Source organism: Monopterus albus, unplaced genomic scaffold (genome assembly GCF_001952655.1).
Source record: "Monopterus albus unplaced genomic scaffold, M_albus_1.0 scaffold128.1, whole genome shotgun sequence".
Taxonomy (NCBI): Eukaryota; Metazoa; Chordata; class Actinopteri; order Synbranchiformes; family Synbranchidae; genus Monopterus; species Monopterus albus.
Genome location: NW_018128008.1, coordinates 1790822 through 1800141, shown reverse-complemented (window position 1 = coordinate 1800141; position 9320 = coordinate 1790822). Strand labels below are relative to the sequence as shown.

The window sequence follows — 9320 nt, the reverse complement described above, 5'->3', positions numbered from 1 at the left end:
TAAAGAATATGAAAGACGACATCTATGATGTGACTGTAATAGACCCTTGATGAACACAGAGAAGCAGCTAGCCGGGCTGATACTTTTTCACATCAGTAATCCTTGTTTATTTGACTCAGTGTCTTGATCTGCAGTTGTAGCTGCCATGTGCTGCCACAGCCATTTGAGTGGTTCCTGCCAAACTGTCTTCCAACTGTTCACAAACAAGCTTGTTTAATAATGCACTTGGCACTTGTTTTCTTCCTACTCAAAGATATACTGACTGTGCACTAAGTTGTCATTCATACAGCACTGAGACCAACAAGCTGATATACACCACAGCAACCATGATCCTGCAGATGCTTGGCTATAAGTTCAACAAAGGACATAAGGAGCAGCATCCTCCACGGAGAAGAAGGGTGAAGACCAAGATCAAGGCAGCAAGGAGAGAAGTTAGCCAGCTATTGAAATTACAGAAAGGCGTGATGAAGAAAGAGGTACCTAAGAAGTACAACATACTGTCCATACAGTACCTGAGGCCTTAGAGACTGCCAAGCAAAGGCTCACAGCCCCGGCCACCCGGATGAAGAGGTACACCAGAGAAGTTGAAGCCAGGAGAGTAAACAGAATGTCTTCCACTGAGCCATCCAAGGTGTACTCTCATTGGCTCCATTTGCCAGCCTTGGAGGTTGTCACTTGGTGGAATTATATACAGTATAAAGGTCATTCCGTGGTGCACTGTGCACATACATGATACCCACTACAGTAGTAGCATAGAAAGTAATGCTTTGCCAGATAACTACTTCCAGTGATAAAGCCATCTATTTTTTCACCATTCAATATCATTTATTCATCCAAATTTTTAAAACATAATTAAATTTTATTTACAAGGTAATTTTCTTTTGTTCTGTAGCTCTGTCTGTCTAAGGACTTGCTGAACTGTTCAGCTCACTCCAGCTGCAGTGATGCTATTGCAAGGGACGTGAGGGAGGACACATTCACGTTCTAACACTAGAAGCTCACTCACATTACCCAGCCAGAGGATGACCATGCCAGCTTAGATGACCCACTGGCAGCAGCAGCCACACAGAGTGACAGAGCTAGGTGAAAATATATGTATACACACATACGCATACTACACACACACAGGGAAAGTGGACTGGACTGTGTGATCTATTGGTTTATTGACCTACATATTGCAACGTCATATTCACTGTAAGTAACACAAATAATAATATTTGCTCAAACATGAATGATTTGTGACAGTATCACAAAGTAGACACAATAATCATGTGATCATCAAGTGAAGTGGTTAGTTTTGGACTTTAGCAACAGCAGTTCAGGTTAGAGAAATGAGGAAAAGTCTAACATGAACTCACAGTACAACACTAACCACCACTTTGTCTTTAAATGTACAACTAATGTTTTCATAGTTATCCTCAGGTAACTGAAAGCACATGGCTAAGTCAGTAACAGTGATTAAGATAGCATGTGTTTTTTCCCCCGTTTAACAAAACCACAGTTTCCCCTAACCTTAACCTTAAAGTCTATTACTAGCCTAAACTGACCAACGTATGCAATGCAGAACAGAACGGTCTTGTGCTTTGTATGCACCACCACTCAGTCCCACCTCAACTCTCACTAATTCTCTGTTGCATAAAGAATGCCACAAATTTCCAATTAGAAAAAAAAGCACTGCCAGTGAATGTAGTCCAGGTTATCACCAACACCCCTTTGGCAAATTAAATTTAGTACTGCATGGACACACTGTATGACGGGGAGAGATAACAGAGCAAGAATATATTAGCACCTGATCATAACATGGCTTGGTGCTGAATCTCAGTATCTGCTATAGAACTGTTGAGTATTTAAAACTGTAGCAAACATTAGCATCAAATGCTTGTTCAGACTGTCACTTTAGTTCCCTCAATCTTTGATCAAATATGTCCTCAAGGTAGATTTGTTGGGTTTTACTTATAATAGTGTAAGAACTACACCTGATTATGTAAAGTGCTCGGAGAAAATTGTTGTTGTGAATATGTGCTATAAAATTAAAATTAAATTGAACTGAATTGATATGGTGCCAATTAATGACTGTTGATGATGTACTGTGACCCTAGTGAACACACTCATTGTAGCTGCTTCTCTTTGCCTCCCTGTGTTTGTTCTAAAATCTGAAAGTATATTTTTCTCCGTCTTCATACACACAGACTGTATCGGTGGTTTGTTTAACCACTGTTCTCATTTCACAGTTTTGCAGGTTTCATACTAAGCAGTCATTAGTCAGCTGATTTTACTGATTTGAATGCAGGTATACCTCCTAACACTGCTGCAGCAAAACAACATACAGTGGGGAAAAGAATTATTTGATCCCTGCTGATTTTGTAGGTTTGCCCACTTACAAAGAAATGAAGGGTCTATAATTTTTATCATAGGTTTATTCTACAGGATAGAGACAGAATATCAACCAAAAAATCCCAAAAAAGCATGATACAAATGTTATAAACTGAGTTTCATTTCAGTGAGTAAGATAAGTATTTGATACCCAAGCAAAACATGACTTTCTGTACACAGCATTGTGTCATTTAAACACGTGCTTGTCATCTCAAATGTTGTAGAGTAAGCTCTCCTAAAAGACACAATTTATACACAGTACACAGGTATTACCATTAGCTATTGTAAAGAGTCAGTGCAGCAAACGCATCATAGGTCAGTCTGAGCAGTCAAGTACGTCAACACAAAACCCGACTATCTCAAATCAAGTGTGATGGCACAGAATGAAAGGTTATGGTTTCAAGTGTGCGCAGATGTGACACAGAGTGCGGTTTAGTGGCTTTTGGGCAGCAGTCATGATGACTCAACCTGAGAAGAGAAAGTAATTCTTATTGATTGGACCCTTTTGCATGCCCCAGCATCACAAGTCACAGTGGAAATATTCGCAGGGAGGAGGAACTGTGTCACCAGTGAGCAGTGTGTCAGACGCTTGAGGTGTTTGGTTTTGATCACTTGGTTACTACGGTGAAAAAACATTTACTGGGTCATAAGTACGTTTCTGGAAATAGTGTAATTCAAGGTAAATTCCTTAAAAACCTGAGTGTGCAGACAAATCTGTGATGTCATCCATGTAGCACCGACAGGGTTTTTCTGTTTCAGTTTTTAATTTCTCAACCTGTCAGATCAAATTTTTTTTGTCACATACTGGCAGTAAAAAGCCCTCCATATGTAATTATTATGTTTGGCTCTGACCTATAATTATTTCAGACATGGGAGGGCCAGCTGTGCCATGCAGCCATTACAACAAACTGTTAACCACAGTGTTGCAATCTGAATATTAATGGTTGCTGTGCACTGCCACTTTCATATGATAATAATAGAAAGTCAGACTGGTACATTCTTACATGTACAAACACACACAGACACATATCTTTAACAGTGAGTATTTGGAAAAATGAGTAGTTACTAGATAATGAAGAGTTACTGAGAACAGTTGAAACTGTATCTGATGCTTAGGAACTAGATATTTGTGAATCTTTTTATAGTATGTATTACCACCTTAAGGATAGCTCAGGATTTTTGGGAATAAGATTTATTTACTTTCTTTCTGAGACTGACAGAGAAGATTAATATCAGTCTCATGTCAGTGTGCTGGGTACCAAGCTGGGGTCAGGACATGGTTATCCTAATATAGCATAAAGTGTGAAATCAGGGGGAAGCACCTGACCTGGCTCTGTCCATAGTTTAAATATAACTCTGCTAAAACCTCTAACAAGCACTGCTTCACATGTCTCAAATTTACCCTAAACAAAAATGTAAGCAACAAAAACAAAGGCTGATTAAAAAGTCAAATCGTGACTGCAACACCTCTATGATTGAGAAACAATAAGAAGTAGTGGTTTAAAATAGTGGTTTATCAAAAATAATTAAGATATGTGAATCTACATGTGGTCCACTTGCTTTATTAGTTTCTTTCAAGTTGAGTATACTCACTGAGAAACAGCTGCTGTGCTGGTTTAACCTCATCCTGAAAAAACACACTTCAATAAACAAAGTCTTTCGAACTAATTACTTTTCAAGTTATTTAACAGTTTTTGTTAATTAAAGTCCAGTAGCATTTGTTAGCTATGAGTTATAAATGGACCAGGCTAAACATCAAAGCTAGTTACCTGACCTACCCTACTCAACACTTTCCCTCTATTACTCCATGGAACTTCTCTATCTGTCTGCTGGCTACCCAGCTCCCCTGCACTTCCCTGCTACTACAGATGCTGCTGGCACCAAATAAAACAGCATTTAGATACAACACTCTTCAGTGTTTCATGACAGTTTTTAATGATACTTCTCCTACAGTACCCATCGTTTTATGTTTTCCCTTCATGTGGTGAACTGTAACATGTGCCTGATTCTTTCTTACATCCTTACTTCATTTATTTACAGTATGTGTGATGAAAGTAACACCTACTACTAATGCAAAAAAGTCTAGCAATACTAATCACTAAATGATTTATCTTCCACTGATCATTTGACAGAATGGCCAATGTATCAATCCACCTCTGCCAGTAAAGTGCTGTAATGTGATTATGTACTTAATGACAAACTAGGTACAGTAGGATTCTCAAAAACACAAAAGTTCAGTTGTCAAATATAGAAGTTAATGTGTTAATAATTAGAAAAGAATATTACTTAGCAAATTTGGAGTCAAAGACTTTGCACCACAGTAGTGATGAACCAAAGTAGTGATGTGAAAACGTGAAAAATCTGTGCAAGTAATATAAAAGACTGTGCATCTATTTGTGTTCTTTTTTGTTTTCCAGTCACAGAAATGGTCAGTAGTTGAAGTCTCTCAACTGGTCTCAGATGGAGTCTCCATGCTCCAACAGTGATGGTGAAATTTTCTCTTTCATTCTTGTTTGTAAAAGAAAATGAAAGTCATTCTTGTTGAGATGATAAGAGGATGGTGGGTTTCACTGACTGGCAGCCAGTATATCTTTGTAGCATATGGGTGAGAAGAAGAGTCTTTCCTGTCCATATTTCCTCTTTCACAGTGCTACTAAATAATGAGTAGATGAAGACACATTGCCAAACTCATCTAGAAGGACACAAATATCATTAGTAACAGCACATGCAACATGTCTGAAACATGTTTTCATTGCATGAAAATGAAAACTGTGCTTATTTGGAAATGCCTAGTACAAAAAGTAGTCCATAAAAGATACAAAATTCTGAGTGACAAGTGATTCCATTATGGCTGGAAATAATTAATCCAATATTATGTTGAAAACACCGTGTCTATCAAACACATCAAGCCAGAGTTGGGATCTTTGTTTTCACATATTGTTGTCATTTATTTTTTCTCACACTTAAAAAATGGTAGATGGACTTATACTTGTATAGCACGTTTTCTATGCCTTACAGCACACTCAAAGCACTTTCACACTACTTGGCCATTCATCCATTCACACTCCTAACTGGGGTTTCACCATCTTGCTCAAGGACACTTCAACATGTGGACTGGAGAAGCCGGGAATCAAACTGCAAGTCAAGTTTCAGGACAGTGACTTAATGTAAGGAGAAATGCTCTGTGAATTCTTTGTTAATTGTCCAGTGTTAAACAGTCATTCAAAATTCATAGCAGTTTGGCCTTTCTGCAGCTTGTGAGTACAGATAAGCATGTGATGAATATGATGCCAAATTGAGTGTTCATATCTCTGTCTCCTTATAATTATAAATACACAAACCTGTATTAAAAGGAGAACCTCTTGATGTGACAGAAGCCTTTCAGTATTCACTGGCTATAAGTCCTTTCCTGCAGGTACAGCTTCCTTTCAGAGCTAACATGAAAAGAGACTGGGGGGAATTTTTATGCTCTGTTTTATTCACCAGTTAATCAAAGGGGAATTAGTCTTACTCAATATGCAAATGGTTTATTTTAAATATAAGTTTGCAACCAATTTCCCATCAGTCACTGTTAAAGTCAGGGTCAGAGAGGCGTTCTGTTTTCCTTTAAAACTCCACCAATCAGTACTTTTCATTTTAACAATGGCTCAAATGACTGTTTAATGTAAAAAGGGTGACTCATAGAAATTAATGTACAGACAAATTTGCCACATTCAGACTGAAATTATCGCAGTCAAGTGGGAAATGATGAGTTGAAGCTGTTACACAACAAAAGTAGCTTCTTAGCTATTAAAATTGTGTAACTACGAGGCCAGCAGACAATGTAACCATGTTAGGAAAAGGCATATACACTCCCAAACACTCGCCCACTCTAAGGAAGCTTCTAAGCTTGTGTAGCTACAGCCATTTGTTTGGTTTTACAGTTGGCTAACTCTGCTCTCACCACTGTTAGCTAGCTTTAAAAACTCTATTAAACCTGTCATCAGCTGACCATTTAGCAGCTGAAGTCAGTTGGAGTATCCATCAATGGTTTATACTTATCCCAGGTTGTTCAAGTCAGTCTAAAGTTTGAGTCAATTAAGTGGCTAGCTCACAGAACACTAAATAACAGGAATTTTAATATTTTATAAATCTTTTAAGTCTTTTAACAAGCAAAAATACTAAATATCCCAGCTGGTCACGATGCTCTCCAGCCTCTCAGTTGTATGGATTTGCTTCTTTTCATTTATTTAGTTTTTGGGTATACTGTATTTGGGTTTTCAATGTGATTTTAAAATGTTACCTTGGAATCCGGGATATTTTTGACTAGTTTTTATATTTTATATGTCTGTTTGCTGCTCCCTCTGACAGGACATTGTTTCAGCCAGACAAAACATCAGCAACCAGCCTTTTTGCATGTATTAAAATCTTTTTTGCAATTTGTTTTACAATATGATTATATGTTCATTTTTTATACTTATTTTATTAAAATTTTAAGGAATTCCCCTCTACCCCATCAAATCCTTCATTATACAGTATCTTTAGATTTTATTTTTGTCATAAGGTTGTATTGTATATCTTGTTATACAGTATCTTTGCAGTGCTGCTGCTATATGTCGAGGCTTTTTAAAAGTCAACTGTGGTTCAGGTGGTAGAGCGGTCATCCCCCAACTGGAGGCTTGGAGGTTTGAATCACATGGCCTGCAGTCCACATACTGAAGTGTCCTTGGGCAAGACACTGAACCCCAAGTTGCCCCTGATGGTTAGAGCCATCGGTGTGAGTTGGCGCCGCAGTTGGCTGCGGTTTTGTACCGGAAACAAATTCCTGTGAGTGAAACATACTTGGCCAAATCAAGTTATCCTTAAAAATCTCAGCCACTTTTCTAGTTATATGATTAAACAATTAATAAAAGTAAATGACAGTTTAATTGATAATAAAAATATGAATTAGCTCCAATTTAGTTCATCAGCTGGACATATCCCTCTGTGCTTAAGAACGCCTGTAGAAAACCTACATGACTATATTTTTAAGTACTAATCTCTTTTACACTCCTCAGTTGAACAGGTAGCAGAAAACACCCAGAGTCCTGCTGCCTTGCACTGTGTCTCAAAGGTCACCCTCCTCTGCCACTCTCAGCAAGAGCACACATTGCACTGACTGACAGAGGAGGCCAGCCTTCCTCTCACATCCACTCTATCCAACACAGTCGCAAGCTGCTATTTACAGATGAGAGACAGCGCTGTCTCAAATGACATCCTGGCCAAAGGTCTGTGGAAGGACACTGGCTTTCCCAGTGGCACACAGTTCTTGGAAGGCACATCTCCACTTGAGTGTTTCAGCTCACCTATGGCCATGCGGCTGCCATACAGTGGACACAGCCGGCGAGAAGGCCACTCTTATGCTCCAGACAGGGCTAAACAGCCCTTCTTTATCCTGACCAAGGTCAACCTCTCCACACACCACAAATTACTCCCTGAGATGCTGGCAGACGGAGGTGAAGAGAAATTGCCATTTGTTTGTTTATAGTTCAGACAGTGAACCAAGTCCCTTATTGTAAGAAATAATTTTTAGCTGCCTAAATTTTCAGTGGATTTATAATGGCTCAGACTGGCCAAAATAAATATGAAAAGCTTCATGTTAGAGTATACCGGGGTTTTGTCTGATCTGTCATTACTTTTGTTCTTAAAATCTCCATTATGAAAAAAAAAATGTCTGCATTAGGCAGATGTGGTTATAAAAACAGTTGGGGGACAGCAAATGTGATGATTAAGCTTGATGAGTCAGCACTACTAAGAGGGGGGATTTTGGCAGCAGGTGTCAGAAACAACAGGTTTGCCATCTGATTATTTTCTTTCATAAGTGCTGGACGTGTCTACTACAGACCCTGGAAATTCTGCTCCACTAAGCGTTTACAGTGCAGATAATCTGCTGAGGTGGGTGGGAACAAACATGACCACACACAGATGCATTAACTCCCCCTCAGGATTTTGTCAGGCACAAACTGTTCTGTGTAGAATCCTGCAGACATTAACATAAAGAGACTGGGCTGGGTTCTCAACCTCTTGTCCATTAATAACTTTAAAGCATCACGCTGGGACCTGAGCCCTGTTTTTTTATAATTATTCCATCATTTCATCTTGCGCTGAGTGCACAGCTATAGGCAAATGAGCAATTCACAACAAAATAGATTGGTTATGGAATGGATACAAGGTGTTAATGATACAGAAGAAAGAAAGCCATGACTTGATACAGTATTACTGTGTTTTACTAGCAGGTCATCTTATTGCTTCTGCCTGCTTTAAGACCACAACCATCATCCCCCTTCCCAAGAAGAGCCCGGTCACCTGCCTGAGCGACTACAGGCCAGTGGCACTCACCCCAATTATTATGAAGTGTTTTGAGAGAGTGGTGCTGGCCCGCATTCAGAGCAGTATACCAGACACCCTGGACCCCCTGCAGTATGCCTACCGGCCCAACAGGGCCACCTCAGACTTCATTATTCCCTTTCTCATCTGGAAAATAGAGACCCCTACATCAGGATACTCTTCATTGACTACAGCTCTGCCTTCAACACAGTTGTCTCCCACAAACTCACCCGCAAACTGTCCACACTGGATCTGCACCCCACCCTCTGTGACTGGCTCCTGGACTTTCTGACTGGCAGGACCCCAGACTGTCAGGATTGGCAACAGGACTTCAGCCAGCATTATCACTAACATTGCTACCCCACAGGGATGTGTCCTCAGTCCTATCCTCTACACCCTGTTCACCCACAACCGTGTTGCCTCCCACAAAGACAACATCATCCTGAAGTTGTCTTTGGGGGAGGCGACACAAAGACAACATCATCCTAATGTTTGCAGATAATACCACAGTGATAGGCTGCATCACTGGCGGGGACGAAGCAGCTTACAGGAGCCTCAACACGGACAAGACGAAGGAGATGATAGTGGGAATGAGGGAAGGG

The 9320-nt window shown here is 39.7% G+C and overlaps 1 protein-coding gene across 5 annotated transcripts in view; it reads right to left on the bottom strand.

The window, feature by feature from the left end:
- bach2b (BTB and CNC homology 1, basic leucine zipper transcription factor 2b) overlaps nt 1–9320 on the bottom strand; it is a 108248-nt gene that overhangs the window by 53340 nt on the left and 45588 nt on the right. The gene's annotated exons all lie outside the window — the stretch shown is intronic.